This window comes from Mustela erminea, chromosome 11 (genome assembly GCF_009829155.1).
Source record: "Mustela erminea isolate mMusErm1 chromosome 11, mMusErm1.Pri, whole genome shotgun sequence".
NCBI classification, from domain to species: domain Eukaryota; kingdom Metazoa; phylum Chordata; class Mammalia; order Carnivora; family Mustelidae; genus Mustela; species Mustela erminea.
In genome coordinates this window covers 16,785,233-16,813,106 of record NC_045624.1, presented here as the reverse complement: position 1 = coordinate 16,813,106, position 27,874 = coordinate 16,785,233, and the positions used below count along the sequence as shown (strand labels likewise).

The 27,874-nt window shown below is 39.1% G+C and overlaps 1 long non-coding RNA gene across 1 annotated transcript in view; it reads left to right on the top strand.

The window, feature by feature from the left end:
* The window catches only part of LOC116569049, a 130,499-nt gene extending 119,772 nt beyond the window's left edge, over nucleotides 1–10,727 (top strand). Inside the window, exons 4-5 of the long non-coding RNA XR_004276830.1 lie at nucleotides 9,506–9,565; nucleotides 10,635–10,727. This is a non-coding gene — a long non-coding RNA (uncharacterized LOC116569049). The remainder of the gene's footprint in view (nucleotides 1–9,505; nucleotides 9,566–10,634) is intronic.
* The last annotated feature ends 17,147 nt before the right edge of the window (nucleotides 10,728–27,874 follow it).

Below are 27,874 nucleotides of genomic sequence, written 5' to 3'. Positions count from 1 at the left end.
ATTTTCTGGACATCCTTTACCTTTTTGATTTATTGGTCAGTAGCATCTATGTTGCGCCACAAAGCTCAAGCTTTTAATCCTTCTGCACTTTTTCATTTAGAAAAACGGGAAAACTCTGTGGGGACATTTTCACTGTCTGCTATTTTTTGATTCATTTCAACTGTATTTAATCTATCCAAGACCAAATAAAATGCAACACTCTTGTCCCATTTTTAGCAGATCCCAAATTGGTGCTTGGCTGCCATTATCCCATGAATAAAAAGAAGGAAACGGAGGCTGCGAGAGGGACTTTCAATGTCACAGATGTTACCTCTGGGTTCTCCTTGCTTTTGGAAACCGCCCCACCTGACCCCCTCCTGTGCCAGATGAGTGCATTTAAACAAGCCAAGTGCAAACCTAGGCGTTGGTTTTGAGTCTAGAGTTCAGGCTCTTACTGTCCAATGTCAGGTAAGTGCTGGAGAGGGTCAAGGTGAGTCATCAGCAGATGTTCACCTCACCGAGCGCTTCTCTTCGTCTGCTGGTTTGATTCACCTTCTGAGAAGGTTCAAGAGGAGAGCAGTTAACACTATGGCTTCCTCTCCCACGGTGGCTGAAAAGGGATTTCACATGGCTCAAGCTGGAAGGAAGAAGGCATGAGAATATTGCAGGAGTGGAAATGGAGCCCCTAAATAGTCTGTTGCAAGAGCCTCAGGGAGTAAAACCTATTTTTGACATCTTGGCCTCATCCATAGTAAGATCTGATTTTTCTATTTTCTATTAAGTTGATACAAAAGCAGGCTACAGACCCAGGCAGGAAGGTGATCCTTAATGAGAGTGACCCTGGATGTCCCTCTGGGTGCAGGACGCTGGTTGGCGCCAGCCACCAATATAGCAGGAGGAGCTGAAGGCTGTGTGAGTGAGGTGCCTCCCAGGGGAGAGAGACAACATTTCTCCTCATTTCTACAAATCCCGGCTGGTTCCGAAACACCTCAGTCCCTCACAACATCTCCCTCTTGTTATTGCTCTTTCTCCAAACCCTTTTTTGTAGAATTGGTCTTGTTGCCTCCAGTCAGACTTTTGAATTTAGTTATTTCTGTTGGCTTTTGGTTGGAGGACACGATGACCTCCCCAATGTCCTCACAAATCAGCCACTAGGAAATCTTGTATTCCTCTCCCTATTTTATCCCTTTGTGCCCCTAAGACCCAACTCACTCCATTAGGCTGTTCTGGACATTGTGGGGTTTTCCATCACCCCTCACGCATGTCCCTGACCTCCTACTTTTCTATAAAAGTGGATTTTCATTTTCTATAACACCACTTCCTTGCATTTCTCCCTGTGCCCCACAGCTATCAACCCAGCTGAACGCAGCCAACCCAAACCCTTTGTAATTTCTCTCTTCAGTGGTTCACAATATCTGTCCTCTCTGGTCTGGCAGCAGCTTAATTTGAAGAATTCTGCACTTAAAATTTCATATAGCATCATTGGCTCTGAGTTGAGGAGTAGGTATTATGCCAAAGCAGTTACTGTCCTTGTTTTGTGACTAGCAAGGTGGGAATTCTGATATAGGGCCATTTTCTACAGACTACTGGGAGAGTCTGAATAACTTTGGAATTAGCCCGAGAAAGAAGAAGGGGAAGGAATTTAAATGAAAGGCAAGAAAACTTCTGGTTCCCACCCATTTAGATTGAGGTTGACAAATTACCTGATTTGAGTCTGTCCCAATATAATAAACAATAAATAAAAACATCCCAATATTGAAAGCCTTCTTTGTGGCCTTCCATTCGACTGGATGGAGGCTCCCAGGGGCTGTAGCTACCTCATGGGACTAAGAGGGATTATTTTCTCACATCAGGCCATGCAAAGTGTTATGCAGATAATTATGTTGTGAAGGAGAAATTAGATATGTGGGTATAGGTTTTGGAGTAGGAGGAGGTGCAAAGGTGCATACAAGTAAAAAGATTTTTTATGATTCTATTTTGCAAAACTTCTAAATGAAAATACCCTCAAAGAAACGAGCAAAGTATCAGTTTGATGGTTCTGAGTATAACATTGTGCCATATGGATCAAAAGGAAGTTTAAGCTTCTGATCCTTTTTCTCAGGTGGGGAATGGGATTTAGAGGCATGTCAGTCTCTACAAGTTCAGTCCTAAGATGCTGGGAAGAAGCTTTGAAGCCAATAAAAAGCATAACGCAGGGTTTCATTAAATGCGGTAATTCTGAAACATGGAGCGATCGGGCTGGGGTTGGAGTGTGGGGTTGTGCATGCACCCAGGGGTGCCCCTACACCTGTCACACTGTGACCTGTGAAATGACTGCCACTGAAAGTCAGTTGCTCAGGGTGGAGGAGGGTGCCAAGCAATGACCCCATGATTTCTGTGGGCACTGGCCCAATCTGATGCCTCAGCAAATAGTCCAGGACTGACAGCCACAATCCTCACAGTTATGTTTTAAATCATCAGAGTTGAATAAATTCATTTTATACAGAGCCATTATAAAACCTATGGTGGTGACAGTGTAGACAGTCACAAAGCCTAAAAATAGTGATAGAACAGCTACCAAAAGTCTGACCCCATGTTTTTGTTGCCTAGAAAGGACTAAAAACTTGGCATAGTGATCATACCATCTCAGGGTGTCCATAACTCAGCATTTGGATTAGTAAGGACCCTTTGCTTCACCCTTAACAATTTTGCAATGGTCTTTATGTAAATTACTAACATCTTATCAAAAGTAATAACTCTGGTACCTTTCACATTTTCTAGTTCATAGAGCACTTTCTTGTATATCACCTTATGAAAGAACTAACTTCTCTGCCATCCAAAAAAAAACAAATGGATAGTGGTCAGTTGTTATGGCTTAAAGTATGTTCCCTCAAAATTCCTATATTGAAGTCTTAACTTCTAGTACCTTAGAGTGTGAACTTATTTGGAAATAAAGCTGTTGCTGAGGTAATAAGTTAAGTTAAAATGGTATCATTAGGGTAGGGTCTAATTCAATATGACTGGTGTCCTGATAAAAAAGGGGGGATTTGGATATAAGCATGTAGATGCAGGGAGAATGCCCTGGGAGCATGAAAGCAGGGATCAAGCTGTGATGTGTCTATAAGCCAAGGAAGACTGAAGTTTGCCAGAAAGCACCAGAGTAAGGGGAGAAGCATGGAACAGATTTTTCCTCACAGGCCTCTGAAAGAATCAACCCTGCCAACACCTTGATCTTGGACTTCTACCCTCCAGAACTGTGAGATAAGGGGTTCTGTTGGCTAAGGTACTCAGCTGGTGCTATTTTGTCAGCTCCAGCAAACTAGCATGGCCATGTTGTTCGTGCTCATGCCACCATCTTGAGAGTTACAGCTTTGCTTTTTCTCACTTTCCTGGAGGCCTTCAGAATTGGAATTTTATTTCCCTATAGGAAGTACGAGTGCTGGGTTGTTGGGAAGGATATTGAAGGCCTGGGCCAGGGGGTTGGGATGAGGAAGGGTCTGCAAGGAGTGGAGTGTTAAGCCAGGAGTGGATGGCAAGTGGTGTGCTGGATAGAAGGGGCAAGATAGTTCAAGAGCTAGTGTTCCTTGGGGGATCTGCACCCAGCCCCTCTCCTTTTCATTCTGCCCCTGCTCCCTGTCACTCTTTTCTGCTTTTGTGGTGTCAATCCCCACTCATTTGTTGAGAACTTCAAACCTCTGGCTCAAGCCCACTCCTCTCTCCTGAGCCTTCAATCCATTTATTCAACTGGATTATTGACTTCCTTACTGGAAGACCCACAGGCTGCTCAGACTCAGTAAGTGCAAAATTACGACAATAGTCTTTGACCCAAGCCCAACCTCCTATTTGAAATACTGATTAGTGGTAGTGCACTGTACTCTTATCACAAGTCACTCAACCAAGATCCCAGGTATCATCCATACCCTTCCATTCTCATTCATATTTCTAAAATATGTATCATATCACCTTTTTTTTTTTTTTTTTTTTTTTTTGTTATGTCTTTAGTGGCTTCCCAGCACGTATAGAATTATGTTAGAATTCCTTGGCATGTCACCTCTTCATTATCTGTTTCCTGCCTGTTTTCCCAATTTTATCACCTATCTCCCTTTTTCTTTTCTCTTTCTGGAAAACCATTCCTTCTTTGGCTTCCATGCTTGTTTGCTGAAGTCCACTTATCTTTTAAGACATCCAGATACATTTTTTCCCTTTTTCTACATGCTAGGTATGTAACAGTGAGGCAGACAATCACAGTCCAGTAGGGGATAGATACATCAATCAAGTGATCATAAAGTAGTTTATTTTCATGTTGTAAGTCCTGTGAAAGGGAACACCCAACAGATAGACTTTACCTGAAATGATGGAAGTGAGAAAGCTTCTCTGGAGAAGTGCCATCTAAGCAGATATGTAAAGGATATCCAGGAGTAATCCAGGCAGAGAGTAAGCTGAATGTGCCCCCAGCCAGAGGGAACAATATATGTGAAGACCCCAAGAAAGGAAGAAACTCCTCTTTCTTGACTCTCATGACGTCCTGAGCCTATGTTCATAGCTCTAATAAATTTCCTGGCTTGTGAGTCCTTTAAAGGCAGAATTTATACAAACTATGGTCTTGTGTATTTGCTTTCCATCCAAGTGAGTACAAATAAAAGGAGTAGAAACTGGGATGTCTTAAGGTTAAGTCAATAGAAATAGATCAGGTTGTTAGGTCTCAAGAGCTTTACCATGTTTTCTCTTGGAATAATATGAACCTATCTAAAGAAAAACTAAGGATTTACACAGTGACATAATATTAATGATCATGATTATAATAATATTATCCATTTATGTAGTTCTTTGGACTTGACACAACATTTAAAAAGTGATAAGTAATGTGAGGTAGCCCTTCTTCAGAGAGAAAATAATGGAGAGAAAGGTTCCACTTCACCAAGGCTTGAAGGTCATCATTTCTCCCTGTCTTGCTAAAACAGGAAAATAACAGACATGATAGATGGCTGTCAGAACTGTGATTGTCTCTTGCTCTTTCGGAAGCAGACTAGGAAGGCCAAGTTGACATTGATAGATACGTGTTGTGACTTGAGTTGGCGCAGTATAATAGTGATCATTGCTATGGTCGGGCTGTGTTATTATACAGTCTCTCCTGTAACAGGAACATCACCTTCTGCTGGGGGAATCTTTTCTTCCTCTTGATGCCTGTCTTGTTATGTGACTCTGTTTCAGCTGTCTCAAGCTGTCGCCTGGCTCCTCTGTAGACCAAGGCAAGAAAGAGGCAGCCATAGATGACAGATGGCCCCAGTGATTCTCCTGGGGGGAGGAAGGGAGTCTGGAATAAATGATGATTCTTGGGCCCAAAGTCCAGAATCTCTGCCTAGAATGACCAAAAAGCTCTGTGATGCCCAGGGTCAGTTCTTCTGCATATTTCAGACAACAGCTATGGTGCTGCTGGGTGGTAAGTTTCTTTTATCTAATCGGGGATAGTGGATTTCCTGCTCAGGATCTTCAAAATGGCACCAGTCTTTACTCTTCCCACTACCATCCCTTTGAGTCAAACAGCTCACAGCTCACACTGCCACAGAAGTAAAGACAACCTGCTAGCACATGGCTAACGTGGTGTTACTCCCAAGTCAAGGACAAGTACTTACCGGGCTAAGGATACCCTTGTCATCAAAGGAATTCAGAACAGTTCAAAAATAATTTATATTATATGGAGTAGGAAATGCAAAGAACTTAGCTGGAAAATGGACCATATTATATGCTTTCCAGTTATTTTTTTCCCCCTGCATGACTGTAGGATAGCATCATGAAAAAAATTGTTTCTTTTTATGGTATTGACCATGTCACATTCCTTGTTCTTGCTACGTATATTTCTAATTTTGACAGTAAACCAGTCCTTAAAAATAGAATTACAGAGTTATTTTAATTACAGCCATTTCAATTGCTCATCAACATAACAATGAAAATGGAAGTGTCGCTGCATTGTTGCCAAGTCCTCATCTTATTTAATTCACTTTCTGTGAAAGTAGCATGTACTACCAGCTAATTACAAAGACTAAGGGTTGTGGATGGGATGCACAGTGTACCTATTTTCAATGTTTTGTAACACTGAAGGAGGACGCCAGGTTGAAAACAAAAGAATCTTAATCTCCGCTTAATATATTTTATCCCATTTTTACTCTTTTTAAAATTTTTTAAAAAGTTTTTATTTAAAAAAAGTTTTTATTTATTTATTTGACAAACAGAGATCACAAGTAGGCACAGAGGCAGGCAGAGAGAGAGGGGGAAACAGGCTCCCTGCTGAGCAGAGAGCCCCATGTGGGGCTCCATCCCAGGACCCTGAGCTCATGACCTGAGCTGAAGGCAGAGGTTTAACCCACTGAGCCACCCAGGAGCCCCTCCCGTTTTTATTCTTTTGTCCCTTTGAACTGTTGGATATTTATTTTCAGAGGGAAAATAATGGAGAGAAAGGTTTTCTTTTCCCCTCGCCCTCTTCTTTAATTTTCTTTAGTCTTTTTGCTGTGGTAGAGAAGAGATTGGGGATAGCAGAGGAAGCAAGCAATTCAAGTTTTCCAAGAGTCACAGCCCAGGCTGTTTGGAATTTAGTGAAGTCCCTAGAAAAGATTTTCCATATCTCCCAAACTCCACACACTCTACTTAGGTATTTAATGCTGCACAGAGAGTGGGTTATTGATCTCTGTGTGTAGTGGTGGGCAGAGAGGGGGAGTGCTATATTCCTGGAGTCTCTCAATCTGCAGATTTGTTCTACACAGGGAAAGACAAATGATCACTTTCAGTGTGTTCAACCTCCTCTATTAATCTGTTGGTGGCATTGAAGCAACAGGCCACAAAGCAAATGTTAGTTGTACCTCACCTTACTTATGAACGTTATCACGAGTGAATGCTCGAAACCCTTCTTTATGAAATTGGCTTCTGTAACCAATGGATTATATTGAGATGCATGTAACTTTGTATATATATCTTCAAAAATCTTATGTCTAAATCATGCCATCGAATCATTTCCAATGGATAGAACTTGAATAAAGAGCAATATTTACTACCCTCAGCTCTCTTTGTCTTAGAGAACAGTTTGAATACCAGCATGTGATTTGAGTTCAGCGGAGCTTCTCATAGGAGGTCTAGGTATGGAATATATTTTCATTAAATTCACTGGTAGTTGAATCAATATGTAAATGCTATCAAATAACCAACTGGTCAATTTGTTTGAATAAATTCACTTGCCAAAGTCTAAGGATGGATGAATCAGGATCGGGCCAGATTGTGTGGGGTCTGAGCCTTTTATGATTTGGGGAGATTTCTATAAGAAAAAGAATACAAAGTTATGAAGGTAACTTTAACTTAGGTATGAAAATAAATAAATATTTGTTTAGGATGAGAAATCAAATGTTACACATTTTAAAAACCATACACATGCCCAAATAGTCACAAAGTCCTGGAATATAACACAATTTTATTAACGTCCCGATGCACTTTTATAATTGCTGCATTTTTGGTTGCATTCTCTTTGCCTCTTCAAATGACAATAAATTTTTAAGTATCATTTTCTATAGAGAAAGTAGATCAATAATAGTTTTTTTCCTTAGCATGGTTGACTCAAAACTGATTTGTGTTACTAATAGTTTAGAAACATTTATTTCAGTTTAGCAACCCTCTATTGGTAAAGCTATGCTTAGGAATTTTGTGAAATTAGGAGAAACCTCTTTAAGCTCTGCTTTGTATATAAACTTTACAATTTTAGACATTTGAAGTTTTCTTAAGCTGTCTAATCGGGAATATTATTTCATCTGATGACGCTTGTTAAACACTGCAAATTTGTGTTTTCTACAACATTCTTTTGGTCTTTGCTTTTCTTTTTCTGGTTTGGGACTGTCGAATATAATTCTTGTCCTCATGGTCATGATACTGATCTGCAAGTTTTAGTTTCTATCATAATATAATTAAGACTTTTGGTGATATTGGAACTTCGGCCAGTATTCTCTTTCAGCTTACATTCTGGCTCCTTTTTATCACATTTGAATTTTGGTGTTATCTGTAATTCTGAAATAATATAAAATAAATCTGAAATCAGAATAAGCAAGAGTAGTTCAGTTGATTTTAAATTGCTGGTATACTGCATTGAGCTAGAAGTATTCTAATGAAATGAATCTTATGTCACATGCAATAACTTATTAACAAGTCATTGAAGTTTTTTCCATCCTGTGTCACTAGGTCAGTGACAATATTACGCACTATTTCACCTAGAGTCACTAGATTTTATCCGGATACTATGCAAGGGATATTCTAAGATATACTAGAATATCTTGGGATGCGTAAAACATTTAACTCCTGTAGGTTTGTGCCCTACGAATACAGAACTCCTGGTAAATGTCATTAAAAAAAAAGGATTCTCATCAAAGAAGGAAAAATATATGGTGGAATGTATATTTGTGGACGTGGCATAACCAAGTAGATTTTTTTGACAGGAGAAAATTTCAGTTCTGATTATGCATTAATGAGAATGGAGTCTTCTGTGTACAATATACACAAATTAGTGTTTGACTTCCTACACTTCAAAGCTTGTTTTCCTTTCACAAACCACATAGTTGTGCTGCTGGGTCATCGATAAGACACGCTCGTTCCTCACCCTGCTTTAGATCATGATGTCGGGTAGGGCGGCAGAGTGAGCTGCAGGAGTATTTCTGGATGTCGTTGCTTCTCTGGGATGGCTGATCACAACTCAACAGAAATAACTGGAAGCTGTGTAAACATATCCTAGTAAACCCAAACTCAGTGTGTCCCTAACTCAACTTAGCCAAAAACCAAAATGATTCACGATTATACCAACATTACCCAACACGGGGGAAAATGTAACAGATGGTAAATCAGAGTGGAAAGAAACAGTAACCTAAATGATTGCAGTTGAAGAATTTCCTTTTTGCAAATTTTGTGAAAATATATGATAATATCATAATGTGGTTAGGTCTTCTCTAAGGGGCCTATAAGATGCAAGCCCCGTTAGACTCCCAGGAAACTTCATTCTAGGGCAGATCTTATTCTGTCTGTCTCTTTCCTTTTTCCCCTCTTAAGTTCACTCTGCCACGGCCAGGGTGTGATTTCATCCTTTCAATGTGAGACACGACCCTGGCTTATTTTGGGAAAGGAAGGCCATGGAACAATGGAACAATGGTCTATATGTGGCACAAACTGGGAGCTTCTAAGATTTTAAGGGCCAGCAAGTTCCCATTTGCGAAGTGACTTTTAATTGTGCTTGTCAGCTCTTTCTAGAATTTTCTGTAGGAAGTAAGGTCCAATACTTCCACTGTAAAGAAGCAACGAAGCACAGTCAGGCTAAATAGATTTTCCAAGTTTAGATGGGGCTTTAATGGGTGCACTGTTTGGGAAATGCTCTGTTAAGTAGTTTTATTTAATGTAAGACTTCCCAGAGCCTTTGAAATGATAATGGGAACAGCAAAGGTGCTTCAGAAAGGGATGAGGGTATGCAGCATTTCCTAAATTTATTTGATCAAGAATCTTTTTTTTTTCTCCCCCCCTAAATCCACAGGGTCTCCTGTAGAACCAACCACGTGGAAAAACTTAGTGCTGTATTTCCATTTTCCACCAGGTGAGGAATTGAGATGGGTATTCCTGCTTAAACCAACTCAGAGTACACATAAAATAAGCCTATACTGTTCAATGACCATACAGTTTTCAATAAAAACCTGTTCCTAATAAAATCATAGTTATCCACAAGTCTGAATAGTAAAATTTCCATGGGTAGATATAATTCAGAACAAGGTTTAAGTAAATTCAAGCAACTCAGTATCCAACATGAATCTCTTGGAGTCATCTCAATTGCAGATTAAAAACCCTTGCAGAAATCTTGGACCCTTATCCCCTCCGTGTTCCCAGAAGCCCAGGAATTCTTGAAGCCAGGTGTGAAGGTGATTTAACAGGGAGGTGGGAGCTGAGTTAAGGGTGAGAGTCAAGGAACAAGTGTGAGAATGAAAGGGGGTGGTAGAAGAAGCATGATGAACAATAGAGGACATCCCCTCCTGACAGGTCAAGGTTAGGACTGAAGGCCAGGAGACACCTGTGCTGCAAACCAGCCATTTAGTGGGAGGCAGTGTGCTCCTTCTTAATGTGGAATCCATCTACTTCCATTGCCATTGATCCAGGGCAGCCCTGGTTTGCATTAAAACTCCCTCTTCTCTTCTGGACTGCAACCTCTGCCTTCAGTATTTTTTTCCAGTATATTCTCCTGCTGCTGCCAGAAATATCTCCCCCAAAATGCAAATACGATTATGCTATGAACATCCGCACAAGTTCTTTGGAGAAAAGCCAGCATGCTTGCCGAGTGGGAAGAGAAAAAGGAGGGGAGATGAGAGTTGACCAAGGCTCTGATGATAATGTGTATAGTGTGGGCCAAGGCCAGGCAGAGGCAATCAGTGCCCTAGTACTGTAGCATATGTTGTGTCCTGGGAACTGTTAAGCTTCTCCTGGGGATTTCTCTGCAAGTCAAGGTTTAAGGCCAACAGTGTTGAAGAATCAAAAGTTTCCTTCCTGTGGGCATCTGAGCCTTGTCATCATACTTGGCCACAGTATGAGGTGCAGGATATGCTTGCTGATCTATCATCAGTCATAACTATAACTCACTTTTTCTCCCCTTTCCTAATGTCATTTCTTTCCATTAGGAGTCTCTCCTTGTTTGGCCTGGCTGGTGCTTGACACAAGATTTCTGAAGCTCTGCTTCTGCCCACTGAAAGGCAGGCAAAGAAAGAAGGAAAAAAGGTACAAATATGCCTCTGCTCTGGTGAAGATTTCAACAGGGGTTTCTAGCTAGAATTAAGAATAAGGTAGAGGAATGAATGGACTTCCAGGTCCAAGGAATTACAGTAAGAGACCACCTTTGGACACACAGTGTTCTATTCAAGCCTCACTCCCCTGAAGCTCCAATCAGTATGGTGACACTACCTTCCTGCTTGAAACAGGCCAGATCATCAATGTAGCAAGCACAGTTAGATCTTCTAGATGATTGTTGCAGTCCAAATGTGACAGATTTCTTCAGGATTCCCTCTGTTGGGGGTGATAGTATTATTACCCAATTTTATTAGACCAAAAATAAGAAAAATATGCTGCTTCTTTTTTTTAAAAGATTTTGTTAATTTATTTGACAAACAGAGATCACAAGTAGGCAGAGAGGCAGGCAGAGAGAGAGAGGAGGAAGCAAACTCCCCGCTGAGCAGAAAGTCCGATGTGGGGCTCGATCCCAGGACCCTGGGATCATAACCTAAGCCGAAGGCAAAAGCTTTAACCCACTGAGCCACCCAGGTGTCCCAAATATGCTGCTTCTAAATACTTTTTTCCCACAGATTGCGGTTTTCCATAGAATTGCCCAGAGAACTTCCCATCTAGAGGGCTCATGTCCAGGCTGGAGAATATTAATTTTGCTGTATTTTTCACTTTAGCCCCTGAGTGCTCCAGTTGGGGTCACAAATATGACAAATTATGGAAATCCTTTTGACAACCAGAAAGAGGAGAGATGGTTAAAGATAAAAGGAAGGCAGGTCATCACTGGATGGTGTTGTCCATGACTGCATTGATTGAGTCTTCGGTAGCAGCTGATTTTTAAGTGGTATCATCATTTTATAGAACACTCTAAATAATGCTTCTCAATTAGACTATGATACCATGTATCATATCTAAAATTTTTTAGTTTACATTCTCAAGAGACCATTTCAGGCTTATGTAGACTTAGGTTTTTCTTTTGTCATTTACCATCTTTGTGCATGTAGAATAAAGAAAAGACAAGTAAAATAATTTGGTTGTTATTGCAGTAAGATGTGGAAATGCAGTCATTTCTCTAACAAAGAGATCTGCTCCACTGCTATTAGGTTTCTCTCATTGCTCAGTAGCTATGCCTTTCTGCATATACACTTTTTACCTAATGTTGAATAATCATACAAGTTTTAAATGATTCAGGGAAACTCATCATTTGTGTCACCAGCAACACAAATAGCTCAACTAAAAAGACAACCATATGAAGATCCGTGACCAAGTTGGCATACATGCATGTAGGTATGACTTCATCATGACTGGTGATGGTGATTTTAAGATGCCGTCAAAGAGAAAATGCAGCTCAGTGTCAGAGATAGTGATCATGTGAAGGGAGATGGGCATCAAGTTTTTGAAGAAATGTGGTAATTACTGAAACAGGAGGTGACAAAGCCCTGTAAATATTTTCTAAACCCATGGGACTAAGCTGAAGAAAAATCTTGGCTGGAGCATATTTGACTTTAGGTGAATGTATCTCTAATTCTGGGTGAACTCTGGCTTAGAGCAGGTGCTCAGGGAGAGCATTTTTGAGAAATGAATGGCTAACTAAGGTTGATTTTTCTGCCTTGAGGGAGAAGGCAGACTCTTGTCATTGCTGCTGTTGATTCATAACACAACATAAATTAATTTTGATGGGCTGACCTCATAGGTCGACTATGATTACTTTTAGTTTTTATATTCTATCTTAATATTCATATAAAAGTACCTTCTTAGTTTTCATAGTTGTAATCATAATAATGAATGTAACATTTTGTGCATTTCCCCTGAATATTCTATCAAGACAGTATAATTATAATTTTATGGCTGTGTAATATTCCACTGGATTATACACAATAATTTACTTGAAAATTCCTTACTGTTATACATTTAGATACTTTGAAATTTTAGGTGGAGTGGCAAAAAACATTACTGTGCACTTGGTTTTTCCTTCTGTTGAGTTATTTCCTTAGGAAACATTCCCAGGAGTGGAATTTTTGTGTTGAAGGGAATGATGCATTTTTATAGCCTTGGTAGAAATTGCCATAAAAAAGGCTATAATAAAATTTCAGTGGCAATTTCTCCTTGAAGCCTCTGTAGGACAGGGGACTGTTTTAGCCACTTTGCAATACTTGTCTTTTCCATTTTTTAGCATGTGTATGTCATTGGAAGCATGGCTTTAGGAGAGAGGGGAAATAGATGAAATATATCGCTATGACTTGGTTGTCAACAGTGCTCCCCAACATACAGCTTGGAAGCTACAGTTGAGTTCTTGCCTCTTTTTTCTAACTTTCTTAGCTCTATGCAACTGGATGGAAAGCTCTAATGGGCTCTGTGTTAAGGCATTATTAGGTAGGACAGAAGGCCAGATTCCTTTTGAATCCTTCAGAATTGGATAGGAAAAGGTAAACTTTGGTTAAGAAGACTGGGTCAGTCATCATGGAATTTGCATAATTACTTCATGGAATTACTTTAATCCCAAGGATCAAAATAGTGATGTCTATTTTGTTGGATTTGGGATCACATGTATAGTCACAAGTAACCCCCAAAGGTAGACTGCAACTAAAAGTCAAAGCCACGTGAAGACTACGCATGAAAAGTATGAAGCGGCTGTTAGGATAGAGCATGTCCTCATTGGGATGTGTGCCATTTTGGAATCTTGTTCACAACCTTTAGATCACATCTGGGTTTCTGTCATGTCCTCTTCATTGTACTGAGAAAGTCAGTAACTAAAGTGACTGGGGTATTTATTTCCCATGATAATTGAGGAGAAAAAAAGCAGACATTACAATTCCCTTTTTTCTTCCGTAGGCTATGTTCTTCATATAGGAGAGTGGTGCTGTTGACCTATCTGTTGACGTAACCTAAGTGAGGGCATGCTTTGAAATCTTTGATTTTGAATAAATAGGTCCATGTATCCATGTTCTCTCTCTACTCCCAGCTGCAGAGGACATTAAACTTCTTTTTGGGAAGGCAGCTACCTCGGGCTGGGTTGCCATCAGCAGCTACGGGAAAGCAAAACAAAACTATCTCTAGAGGATGTCATCATGGTTATTGGGACATGGAACATGTTGTTGGCAAACCTGTGGTACAACTGTCATAGTACTAAATCTTAAAGAAAGTCTCAAGACACAATGTGATGTTGAGTCATCCTTGCATATGTGATTCTTGATGTGTTATTATCCTTGAATAATGGACTGAAGGGTCTGAATACTGTCACCATCATCCTATTGGAATCTCCATTTGAACCTGGATTCTGGTGTTTGTTTGTTTGTTTGTTTGTTTGTTTGTTTCATAAAGGCTTTAGCCACATATTAGGAAAGACAGACAGTGGTAGCCCAAAGTATGTGGTCATTGCTTGGGACCCTTCCCACCATAAAAAAGAGAGATCCTGTCTTTCTCAGCATCCAGTTTCAAGATACACTCTACTTGGCCATGTTGGGGTTGTATGCCAATCTGGGAACAAATTACTCTAGTTAAGAAAAGAATATCTGCTGATTTGTGAATCTGAGTGATACGTCACTCCTTGAGCAGGTGGGGCTGGACACCAAGATTGGCTGTCCCACAAAGAGCATGTGGAGTAGGAGAGGGTCATGCAGTAAGGAAAAGCCAGGTACTCTTAGTAAAAGAGGGGGAAGGGATTCTGGGTAAACCCAACAGTGGTCATTATAGGGGTGGTTCTAAATGGCAATAGGATTCACTAAAAAGATGAAGTGACCTTTTACAGTATTTTCTTTTTGATTAGCTTTGCATTGCTTCCTGTATATTCTGACATTTTGAGTCATGTGGGTTCAGAAGACTACATTAGGTATGTCTTCTCTCTTGTGCATAAATTATTCCAGCTTTAGATCAAAGGAAATAAAACCATTGCCTTTTTCTAGTGTTTGGAATGATTTACTAGTTTTTTTAAAGAGCCTTTGTCAGTGGACACTGATCTCATGGAATTCATGCCTGCCTAGATCTCAGTTCTTCAACTCTGTAGTTGATATCCAGTGGTCTTCACACCTGAAGTAATAATGATTTCTTTTTCTTGTGCCAAACTCTATTTAACATACCAGCACAATTAACAGAGAGATATACCAAGAACTCCAAGGACTTTTCTTTTGAGAGAGATTTAGTTGCTATGTGAACCTTTATATGCACTCATTCTTATACATGGATATATGAGACTAAATGACTGCTCTCTAAATTTTCCTTTAGGAAGGGGATACCTGGGTGGCTCAGTCACTTAAGCATCTGCCTTCTGCTCAGGTCATGATCCTAGGGTCCTGGGATTGAGTCCTGCACCTGCGCAGTGGGAAGTCTGCTTCTCCCTCTCCTTCTGCCCTTCTCCCCTCACCCTCCCACCTCTCATGCTCGTTCATTCTCTCTCTCAAATAAATAAAGTCTTTTAAATAAATACATTTTCCTTAAGGAGTCATCAGCATGGAGCTCACCAAGTAGTTGGGTTTCCTGTTAGAATGAAGTTCCCTGTTCTTTCAGTAGTATGCTTTGTATTCCTTATGAAGTCTTGATTACAGAACTTGTTAGCCATTCGTAAGCACCTTCAAGTTTCTTCATTCTAGCAACAGACTGAGAAAATGCAGAAAGAGACCCATTCTCTGAAGTTACTGACTTCTAGATACACAGGGAACACAGAGTCTCATGAGATTTACCCTAGTTTCCCTGTGGTCATGTTGAGAATTTGGACCAAAGCAAGATTATTCTATAATCCGGGGGAAAGAAAAAAATTGGTATGTCTTGGAAGTTGATGTCTGATCTGTGTATACACAGGAACACTCCAGGTTTCAATAGTATTGCCTGAAGTTGAGTTCAGCTGTTCCTCCCTCCCTCTCTTTCTTTCTTTCACTGGAGTGATGAACAGCTCTGAAGCCAAACTGGCTTAAATGTGTTCGGAATTAGGACTAATCAGTGTCTGAAACAGTAGCATTACATCCCATTGCCTAAGATAAATGATACCTCATGTCAAAGAGTAGGAGATCTTTCCTCGGTTCATGGAGCGGTTGGTATTTATGTAAAAATCAATTTAAAAATAAGCTTTAATAAAAAAAATGCAAATTCTGAGGAAAACCTTAGCTAAAGGGCTGGCTGGGAAAAGAGGTAATTTGCCTATGTTTTACAAAAAGATTCAAGTCCTAAGAAAGAGATGGACCACGGAAGATGTCTTTTTAATTTGGAGGATATTTCTTTTTCTAAAAACCCAATGAATCAGCCAGTCCCAAATTCTGTCTGGACTGAAATGAAGATGAAAAAAAGCATGTAAGGTGGTCTGTCACTTACCTCGGTGACAACTGTTATTGTCCAGAAAGCAACCACCCTGTCCTGAGTCAGCAAGTCTACTTTGTGGGTGGGGCTGAGAGCTTATTGATGAAATACTGGATCTCTGCAACATTTTTATTCTTCAGAGGGGTTTTACACATGTGGTTTTGTTTATCCTCTTGGTTGTCACTCACAGCTCAGTTGTTTCCCAAATTGGGTAATTCCTGACACACACACACACACACACACACACACACACAACTTACCTGAAGCCTCTTTCTTCATGGTTTTTTTCAGAAATTTCTTTCATCTTTTTACTCTATTATTGCAGATTATCTCTTTTGCCATGGCCAGCCCTTTAGCTAATGTTGTCCTCAGAATTTGCATTTTTTAAATTACAGCTTATTTTTAAGCTGATTTTTACATCAATGAGCTAATAGATGACACTTATATTTGATGGAGGTAAGAATGTTTTGTTTACTTACGTACATCAAGGAAAGGGTAAATCTTAAGTTTTGAGATGAAATAAGATGTAAAAAAGTATTATCAATTCTTAAGGTCATATGTTCTAGATGTTCTCTATCTAGTATTATTTACCCTTTGTATTAAATCTGCTTAGCATCAAGCAACATTTAAGAGAAAAATAATCTCATATCAATGGCATTTTTCATCTTTGCCTTAATACTGGCATTATGAAAGTACTACATTTTGTTATGGTTTTATTGTAGATTTCCATCTTCACTACATAGGATTTTGTGGGCACCCCAAAAATCTAATTGTCAAAAATATAACAAACACTGTTAAGATTTTTTATTTCCAACTAACACAGTGCTTATAGCTCAATTAATGTTTGTTAGATGAATTTAAAATTCTAAGCCCCAAATAAGGGCTAGAGAATTGAACACTAAGACTGCATTCCTTCTATAAATTCACTCAGATTATTAGTTTGAAAATAGGATTATAATGGCCCTTAAATTAAAATATCAAGGATTAAGTTATCAACTTTATGATAAAAGCTAGTTATAATTATTTATTAGTTAACAAGATATCACATATTATCCATCCATTTTTAATATAAAAATTTAAAATGCATATTCATTCACAGTTCATGACTATGACCACCACTTTAAGTAGGTATTGAGTATATAAATGGCTTTGATTATATGTCTATAAACAGTACTTATAGATTGACATGTATGAAAGCAAGGGGTCTCAAATAGCCTACCAGATAATTTTATTACCTTATAGATAAGAAGCTATAACTAAAATACCCTGAGTGTTTACCAGTTGCTGGGCCTCACAATAATTGTGTGATAAGCATTATTTCCTGTAGCTCTCACAAGAATGGTCTGGGAAGGAGAAAAGACCTGCAGGTTAAAACTAATCATTTAAGGTCACAGAACAGTCACTTAATAACAAACCTGAGATTTAAGTCACAGTTTAAACACAGTGATGATGAGTTGGGTCCTCTCCATCACACCACACTACATATGCACATCATAAGCAGATTTGAAATTATCTCTGCCTAGTGGAGTCTGCGAAACTCCATTCTACCCTTCATTGTCAACCTGGCATCTAACATGATTAAAATTCTCTTCACTGAAATAAATAGGCATGAAAAAGCATAGGTGGGGTACCTGGGTGCCTCAGTTGGTTAAGTGTCTGCCTTTAGTTTGGGTCATGATCCCAGGGTCCTGGGATCTAGTCCCACATCGGGCTCCCTGCTCGGCAGGGATTCTACTTCTCCTTCTCCCTCTGTGCTCTCTCAGTCTCTCTCAAATAAATAAATAAAATCTTTTTAAAAAGGCATAAGTAATTAAGTTGGGATTAAGGGGGAAGGGGGAAGGGGGGAAGTGGTGGTCAAAGCATATAAAATTTCTGTTTTGCAAAATAAATGATTTCTGGAGATCTACTGTATAACATAGGGTGATGCTTTACAATTCTGTACTGTATACTTAAAAATTTACCAAGAGGGTAGATCTTATGGTAAGTGCTCCTACTATGAAAAAAAACCAACCCCAAAACCCCAAAGCACAAAGTGGGACAGGTGGAAACTTTTGGAGGTAATATATAAGCTTATGACATCGATAATTATGATGGTTTCAAAGGTGTATACTCATCTCCAAAATCATTAAGCTGGATACATTAAATATCTACAGCTTCTTATATATCAAATATAATTCAGTAAAGAAGTTATAAGAAAGAATTATAATTTTGTTTTTCAACTTGATCCTCTAATCCAAGGGGAAGCAATTGATGGACTCTCTAATGTTTGAGAGGTTTAAATCAAAGAACACAACCATTTCTTGTCCATTTATTTACAAAACGATTTGTAGTAGGAATCCATTTTGAAAATTGTGAGTGGTCATAGTTGAAGAAATCTTCAATAAGGAGTAAGTGGTATTAAATATTTAATAAATAGTAAATTTCCATGTGAGACAGAACTCCTTATGCACTAAATTTACACCTCAGTTTACTTCACATTGGGTCTCTAAGAACATGAATAAAATAACATAACCATCTATCCAAGGAAGTGAACATCTGAGATTGCACAGTTTTGAGTATTAGTTCTGCATTGGAACAGATGTCTGTAGATTCCCTCCCATTCCCTGTTTTCTTTGGTCTTTCAATATTCTTGGTTGAAAATGTGCCCCCAAAGCAGCCATAAAATATGTGTTTTTATCAAGAACTTCATATTTGACTTCCCAAACCTCTTTGTATATGCTTGTCCTGTGACATTAATATGCTAGCATGGACAAAAATATAAAGGAGCTCATTGTTAATATCTGCTCTGTAACAGAAGATTGAGGATTTATGAGTATGGCTAGGAGCTCAACTGTAGCAGAGGGCTATCCATGTTTCAATTTCCAGCAGAATGCACTCTCTTTTGAAAATGACCTGTGAACAGAGGAAATACCTTTATTTTAAACCTTGCCTCACATTATATCCTGAAAAAATGTTAAAGAAATCTCTGATTAAAAAAAATACTTCATTCGAAGAATCCATAAATATTTACATCAGGTAGGTCACAAGTGTGACCAAATCTTAGAAATTTGGTATGTCAGGCATCTTCACTTGACTGGTCAAACTTGGGATTAGAGAGGTAAGCTCGCCCCAGGACACAAAGCTAGTAAGTAATGGAGATGGGATTTAGACAGGTCTGGCTGTTTCAGGAGGGTATGCTATTTCTAATGCCATGTGTTGCCTGCCTCCAAAGGCTTTATTTCATATTTATTAAGTTACTTACATGGACTAGTTATTTTGTGGATCACAAACCTGGGACCACGGGTCATAAGAAAAATGAGGGTGTGCTGTAAATTATTAAGACGTTTGCTGAGTTTATCCTGGAGCAGGGTTTCTGAAGCTCGGTCAGCTGAGTGAAAGACAGAGTCATGGGGGTAGTGGGCTTCTTATTCTCTTTAAGAGGTAGTCTCCAGCAGAAGAGGGAAATCTTCAAACTTGCTTATTCATCATTTCTCTTAAAATAGTTATATCTAAATGAGGAGGATTAATGAAAGCCCAGGTGTCTTTCATTGATTGATGCTATGATTGATGGTAAACATAAAGCCTAAAATGTACACAATTCATCCTGGGCATTTATTTCTTTAAAAAAAAAGACTAGCACTTCTCAAGTTGTATTTTGCCAAAGTTCAGTGTTTTGTTCGATGTTCATAAGTACTCTGCCAAAACTTGTTGGTATCACAGTGAAATAAATAGAGGAAGTTCTAGATGATACACTGTCAAACTTGATGTTTGTTATAGGAATTCTTAGATCCTTTCATTAGTACATTATAATCGCTGATTCCCAGATATCTCAAACCCTGCCAATGAGAATCTCTGGAATGAGGTTCAGACATTGTATTCTTAAAAGTTTCCTGATGAGTCTGGTATGCAGAAATGCTACTGTAATGAAACATTTTTTTTTCCATGTTCATATGCTCAGGCTGGAGGCCGGTTGTTTTTCATATCCACAACTATTTGCTGAAGTAGAGAAAAAACGATGATAAGTGACAGAGTTGGAAGGCTTTTGTAGTTTGTCATAGATTCAGTTCTTTATTCAATGAAAGTCCATTTGGATCTGATAAACATCTTACGAATCACTAGCAATGGGAGAATGGATGGAACTCCAAGCAGGGATGGAAATGACTGGAAAACAAGCCAAATCTCACCTGATTTCTGTCCACAATGCTTCTGCTTTTCAAGAGGCAACAGCCAGGACCTCCTGAATCCAGTGTACTGGGCTGCCGTTCCCCTCCACTGCCCCGGGCTGTCCTTGGCTTCCCCGGTGTGGAGGGCTAACGTCTGAATTTCACTTTCATCTTTTTACTTTAGTCCTTTGATCCTGGCAGAAACTTCGGGTCCTATTAACTGGATTCTTGTTCTCTTTGAGTCTGTTCAATATGTTTGGAATTCTGTGAAATAAGTTTATTAAGGATCAGGGTTGACTGCCCTTCTTAATTCTTTTCATGGAGCCCAGTGTCTCTGAGTAAGGACGAATCCAGGAAAGGAGACTCCCATGCCCTGGGCTTTCTTGCCTCTCCAACCACAGGTCATAGGACGGTTGCCTTCTCTCCTTGGGCTGTGCTCTCCTCCCTGCGGTTCCTTGAACGCCATACCTTCTCTCTGCTCAGGAGCTTTCTCACAGGTGGCTCCCTCCTCCTTGTGAGCTTCCTCCTTTGTGCTTCCTGGCTAATTCCTATTGACATGTCCTTCATAACTCAGCCCAGAGACCACCTTTCCTGGCAATACCTCCTCTTCCTTCACCTATTGGTCTGGGTTAAGCATCCCTCATGTCTGCCACAGAGAGCACCCACTCCATGATGTCACAGGTAACTAACCTGTATTTCTCCCCAACTGGGTTGTAGATTCCATAAAGGCGGGTCTGTGTTTCATTTTCTAGTTCCCATCTTAATGCCTGGCTTATCAAACTTGCTTAACTAAAGTTGAGGAGTATATGAAAATGCTCTCTTTTCTTTCTTTCCTCTACCCCATGTGCCCATCACCTTCCCAGCTTCCCAGCATTTAGAACACTTCTTCTCTTGTGAGCATGATCTCTATTCATAAATGGTGGCTCCAGCCGCAGCTCCTCAATATTGACATCATTTGATTTAGACTCGCTCACTTTACTTTGCAATATATATTTCATAAAACCATCATGTGAGTTTTCTATTTCCAGATGGCAACTTTTTCAAGACGACCTGTATTCTCTCACTTCTAACTTCAACCAAATATTGAATAACTGTAGCACTCTGATGATATGGTGACTCAGGTCTATATTTTAGTCTTATTCTGTTGAACTGTGTGGATGCTTTCTCTCATGGTGCTTGCAGTAAGGGTTCCAGCAATTAACTTCTGCTTCCAAATGTCTTCCTTTATCCTTTATTTTAAATAAGCTAATCTCTTCATTTAGTGTATATTACCGAGCACCTCTTCTCAGTGCTAGGAATACAGCGGGAAACAAAATATACAAAAATTGCTGTCCCAGTGGGTGGAGACACAAAGTGAATGCCATAAACAAGTAATGTATATAGTATCACAGGGTAATAAAGACACTGGGGGAAATTGACATAAAGGACGGAGGACAGTGAATGTTGAGGGGCTTACAAATTAAAATAGGAAGACTTACTGATAATGTGGCCTCCTGGGTAGCAGTCTGAGGGAATGAGCCTTGTGGATATCAGGGGAAGAAAGTTCCAGGAAGAGAGAATAGCAGGTGCCAGCTCTCTGGAGAGAGTGCACACTGAGCGTGCTGTAGGAACAGCAAGGTTACCAGTGTGGTTGGAGCACTTAAAGTAGAAGGGTCATGGCGGAGGGAGTCAGGGAGGGGATGGGGGTGTACAGAGACAACAGGTCCTAGAGGTCATGAAGAGAACCTTGCCTATTTATCAGAACCTTCACTGGGCATCCACTGTAGAACCAATGCCATTTTCAGTGCTTTGGAGGATATAAAGATAAATCAGACTCAGACTGTCCTCAGTAAGTTCAAACTCTGTAGTGTGGGTGCAGCCTCAATTTGGGTGATCAGTCTCTCAGATCCCAAGTATGGAAGCTAAGTGCTGACTCTCATATACTGTTGGCAAGTGTAAACCAATACACTATTTCCCCCAACATAATTCAACCTGGTGGAAGGTATACAAATTTGAAATATACTCTTTTGACCCAACAGTTGCATGTCAGTTTTTTTTCCCCCAAGTAAATAAAGAAGCATGAAAAGACATATAAGAAATTATATTTAAAATGCATTGTTTTTAACAGTGGGAAATTAAATATGCAGAAATGAGCTTAGGTGAATGAACTGTGATATATCCAACAAAGGATGTGCTTTACATTTATTCAAAATGATGATGTAGGTATTCAGAAAGATGATCATGATTTATAGTTAAGTGGAATAAAGTTATAAAACAATGTGCAGAGAATAAATCCGTTTTTGTAACATATCAAAAGTCTGTGATTTAGGTATCATGGAAATCTCAATGAACTTGAACGAAGGTGTTAACAGTGCTAATATCTGCAAAGTAGAACTTAGGGTGATTTTCCTTTCTTCATTATACTTCTCTCTTTGGTCTCACTAAATAAAGGCAAAACTTTTCTGCCGTAATCATAAAATGATTATTTCCAGTTTTTAAAAAGGAAAAAAAAGAAGACAAATACTTGGACCTCCACATAACCTGTGACCAGCATGTGTACTGCTTTTTATGTGATTCCCTAATCTTGTGAGGTGGATTTCTGTGTCCCTGCATAAAAAGACTCACTGGCCTTTATCAAGTTACTTTTTTGGTCTGCCCAAGTAGGGTAGATCTAAGGATGCATCCTCTTGACTTTCACTTCCTTCCACCCTTTCTGAAGTTTCCTTTTATTTTTTTAAAGATTTTACTTATTTATTTATTTAGAGAGAGTGTGAGCAGGGGGAGGGGCCAAGGCAAAGACAGAATCTCAAGCAGACTCCCTGCTGAGCATGGAGCTCAACATGCTGCTCCTTCTCACAGCCCTGAGATCATGGCCTGAGCCAAACAGGAGTCAGATGCTCAACTCACTGAGCCACCCAGGCGCTCTGCAAATGTTTTATCAACATCAGTTTCTCCCAAATGAAGGTGAAAAGTGGAAATGCCACACGACGTATAACAAATATGCCGTACCATATTTGTCAGCATAGCCTGCGTAACTGATAAACTCAGCTTATACGTGCTGGGCCCAATTTGGTGCTCTGTGGTCCTTGATTAGAAAACGTTTCTGGATCCCCAAGGACACTTATTACTCAGGGTTGTTACTTCTTGAATATTACTGGTGCCTATTTAAGATTTGATTAAAGAATTTTAAAAATGGATTTGTCCTGCCCCTTGCCTGTCCCCTATATAGTTCTGACTCAGCCAAGCAGAAAAACATGAATAGTGTTCTGAAAGGACAGGAAAAAAGCTATAGTTTCCCACCAATCCCCTTGGGGAGCTAAAGATGCCCAGGCTGTGGTGCAGAGGCATTAATTCTGCTTGCTTTGACTTTGCCAACTGTGTTTTATTTCTCTTTTTCTCGCTCACTGGGCACTTCATTGTCGCATTCTGTATAGAAAGAAAACATTCAGAAAACATTCAGCGAGCTTTGCAGTTTCCCTCATGTGCTTAGGCAGCGAATGCTGTCAAAAGCACTCGGTATAATAACAAAACGGCTCTCATCAATGACATTTTTTTTTCCTTATGGATTTCCTAGCTCTCTGATAGGCTGCGCCTTTGATTTAGGATTTCAAAAAGACTTTAATCATGAAAGAAAGCTCTGTGTGCTGGGTGAATCCTCTTGAAAGCAATCGCCTTTTATATCTCCAGGTTCTTAATCGTTTCTCCAGTCTGCTCTGCTGTTTTATTCTCTTTTATGTGTGGATCAACATGTAAATAGCCAAGGATGATGGCTGAGTTTACTTAAGCCAAATGTAATGGAAACGTAGAAATTAAACCCAGGCTCAATGGGGGAAGGAGAGTTTACGCCATTTGGGGAACAAGAGAGATAGAATATTGATCTGCTTTATCAAAGGATGACTTTCCCATGCCTAAGTTTTTGCATCAGGAATATGGGACTATTCATGTTAGCTTTCCCCAAAGTGAGTCACAGGGTAGTAGTCCCATGAGGTGATCTAGGACAATGATCAAGGTCAGAGATGGTTGGGAAGTGCTATGTACCATACACTAGTCTTAATGGTTTAAAACACGTACTAGGTCTGTGAAGATTTTCCATTAAGTTGTATTTTGTTGAATATGGAATTTTTCTAACTTATTTGCTTACTGAATTCTTCTAGAAGAACCACTACTTATGCCCTGAGTTTTATGTTCCTTTCCTCCTTTTGGAAAATTGGGAAGATTAATGAATTCTTTATAATTTAGATCAAAAGATATACATACTGGGATCCAAAGTTAGAGTAAAAGAAGTTACTAGGTTACGGGGTCTTCTACTTTGTATCTAATTTCATGACCCTTTAATTTAAAAAAGATATGAAAAGCAAATGTGACAAAATGTTAAAAGTTGTTAGTTTTGAAGAGATAATGGGTTATGTTCCTTTTGATTATGTGTTCAATTTCTGAGAAAGTCAGTTAAGGTACGTAGAAAATGTCAACATTAATTGTATATTCATCTGTTCATTTATTCAACAAGTATTTATTGAATACTTAAAATATACCATCCATGATTCTTGGCACTTGTGATATACCAGTAAATAAATAAAGATCTCTGTCCTTGAGTTGACAGGGTTTAATTCAATAAGTATTGATGAATTGTTGAGTTTTGCTTCCAATAATATCTGAGTAAGCTCCTATCTGACTGACCCTTCTTCAGATAGCAAGTATAAAGTCTAGACAAAAACAAAATAAAACAAAAAAGCAAAACCAATGGCCAGAAGACACTTGAGAACAACCAAATGCAGGTAGTTTCTGTAGAAGAACAATGCTTTGATAAAAGGGAAGCTACTGGCTGAGTTCCCATTTTCATGGCTTCTGAACTAAGTGAAGGCTCAGTTTGCCTTACAGATGTATGATGCTAAAACTATGAGAGAAAACCTGAAGTCTTTTTGGTTCTTGGAATCAGAGGCCAAAGTTCTGGATGACACAGCCTCTGGAATGTGATGGAACCAGAAAGAAGCAGCCTAAAGTTCTGTTTGTAAATACATCCCGACTGACTGACCCCTGAAACATGAATGTTTGAAGCAGACTCCAAGCAGCCCAGTTAAAGATTAGATTGAAATCGTCATCCAAGGAAGAGTTTGAAGTTTGAGGCCTCTCATGCTTATTACTTGCTACTATACACAAACTTAACGACAAAAATCTTTGATTTTAAAAGTCTAGCAATCCACAATCTGAAATTGTTTAATATACAAAGAATCAGGATTCATTAATAAGAGGAAAAAATAAAGGCCAACTGCAAGATGAGCCAGTTGTTGGCATTAGCAGCAAGGATTTTAAAGTATCTATTAGAATGTTGCTCAAGGTCATGAAGAAAAAACGCTCATCATGATTTTTTTAAAGTAAATCTTAGCAGAGAAATAAAAAGAATAACAAAGAATGAATGGAAATTCTACAATTGAGAAATACAATAGGTGAAATTTTAAAAATTCACCGGATCACCTTAAGTAAAAAGAGAAGATGACAGGAGAGTCTGTGAACTTGAAGAATGATCAATAGAAATTAGTAAATTTGACGAGTAGAGAAAAAATATTTTTAAAAATAACAGAGACATGTGGCAAAATAGGAAACACTTATTATGAGTATAACTCAAGTCCCAAAATAATAAGAGTGAGAGAATGGGGTGAAAATAATGGCCATTTTTTTTTTTTTTACTTTGTTGAAAGACATTTATAAGTTTGAGAAGCTTAGAAAAGCTTAAGCAGGATATATACATAGAAAACCATGCCTAGACAAATATAAACTGTGGAAAACCAAAGATTGGGAGAAAGCCTTAAATGATCTGGAGAAAATCAACACATTGTAGGAAGGGAATGACAATTCAAGTCATTACTGATCTCTTGTGAGGAAGAAATGGAGACTAGTATACATTCGAACAAAATCTTTAGAGAGTTTGAAATGGCAAACTGTGAACCCAGAATTCTCTATCCAGAAAAAAACATCCTTCAAGAATGAATGCAAATGAAGACAGTTTTACATCAAACCAGGAGAATCTGTTGCCAACAGATCTGAACTAGAAGTGGTATTGACAGAAGTTCTCTAATCTGAAAGGAAAGGATAGCAATTCATTTCTATTCACTAATTTCAAGAGTTACCATAAAGATAAAGTCATCAAGACAGCATGGTGTTGGCGGAAGAAGAGATACATAAATCAGTGTAATGGAACAGAGAGCTCAGGAGTAGATCCACACAAATATAGTCAACTGATTTCTGACAAAGGTGCAAACACAATTCAATGGAGAAAGGATAAATTACCCAAGTGTATATATATATTTGTCAAACAACAAATGTACACTGAAGATTTATGCATTTCATCATATGTCCATCTTAAAAGGAAAATAAACAAAAATAATGAACTTTAGTTAACGACACATGCATTGACAGATGGGGGGTGTATCGCTGCCTTCAGTGTACTTTGAAAAGCACTAAAACCAAAATGGATTGATGCATGGATAGAGGGATGAATAGTGATGTGACAAAGCCGTTTAGTAGAGTAAGAACCATAGATTTCAAGTGGTAGCAATATGGGTGCCAATAGTATTATTTTTCTCTGTATGTGTAAAATGTTGCGTGATAAATACTGTAAAAAATATTTATGGACTACCCACTGCATACTGGTATTTCTAACCATGATCCCCCAAATCAGGAAAAAGCAGTTCTTTATTCTCAAAGGTCTCCCATTCTAGTGAGAGAAACAAACATATAAACCACAAAAATGCTGTATTATAAATTCAGTAGAGACGAAAACAAGTTATTACGGCAACGTAGAGGATGGTCCCATAACCCAAACTTAGGGTGGTTGGAGGTGATGAGGGAAGGTGTCTGGCACCAGGTAAAGTTTGTACTGGATTGTGAGGAATGACCAGTGTGCCCTGTAATTTGGGGAATGGGGGCAGAGGGAGGAGTGTCTCCAAGCTCAGGAGGCAGCAGGAGCAAAAACAGAAAGAGGAAAGACAGCTTGAGATGTGTAAACACCTGGATTTTGGGATGACTAAAGTTTGATTTACAAAAAGAAATTGGTAGAATGTGAGCTATAATCAGAGGCCAGACATTTCATTTTGGGCTTGTCTGTGAGGGAGATATAAAATGTTTTTAAATAAGGACATAGCATGAACAAATTGGACTTTTCCACAGTCTGGCCACTGAATAAGATTGAATTGTAATATTGCCTCTGAAAGAGTTCTTGGGCTGTTACAGGAAAGAGACTTAATAAGGGGTGGGGGGACTTGGTTTGGACAGAGGAAGAAGGCGATATGTGTTTAAGGTGTCCGTAGAACTGATCATATTTGATAGTTGGGCCAGGGCAGGGGACATGAGCTGAAATAGTTCAGAGCAAATGGAGCACAGTGTCACGTGAGATAAGAAGGGGTTTAACCTGGAGGCAGGAGTCTGGCATGACTCTGAGACTCCTGACTCAGCTGCCAGAGACAGGAACACGTTTGAAAGGGAAGCGGGCGATGTACAGAGAAGTTGATGGTTTGTTGGTTTCTGCTCCAAGGAATTTACAATCTAGAGAAAACCCAACCTTTGCTGGTGACCATCATCAAGCATGGGAAGGGCATCTCAGCAGGAGCATAAATGATATAGGATTTAGATCATCAGAAAGACAAAAGGAGACATAAGACCACAGGTGAGCTCTGGGTCTTGAGCTCTGAAGACATTTTGTAATGAAACAGGTTTTTGGTTTTTTTTTTTTTTTTTTTTTT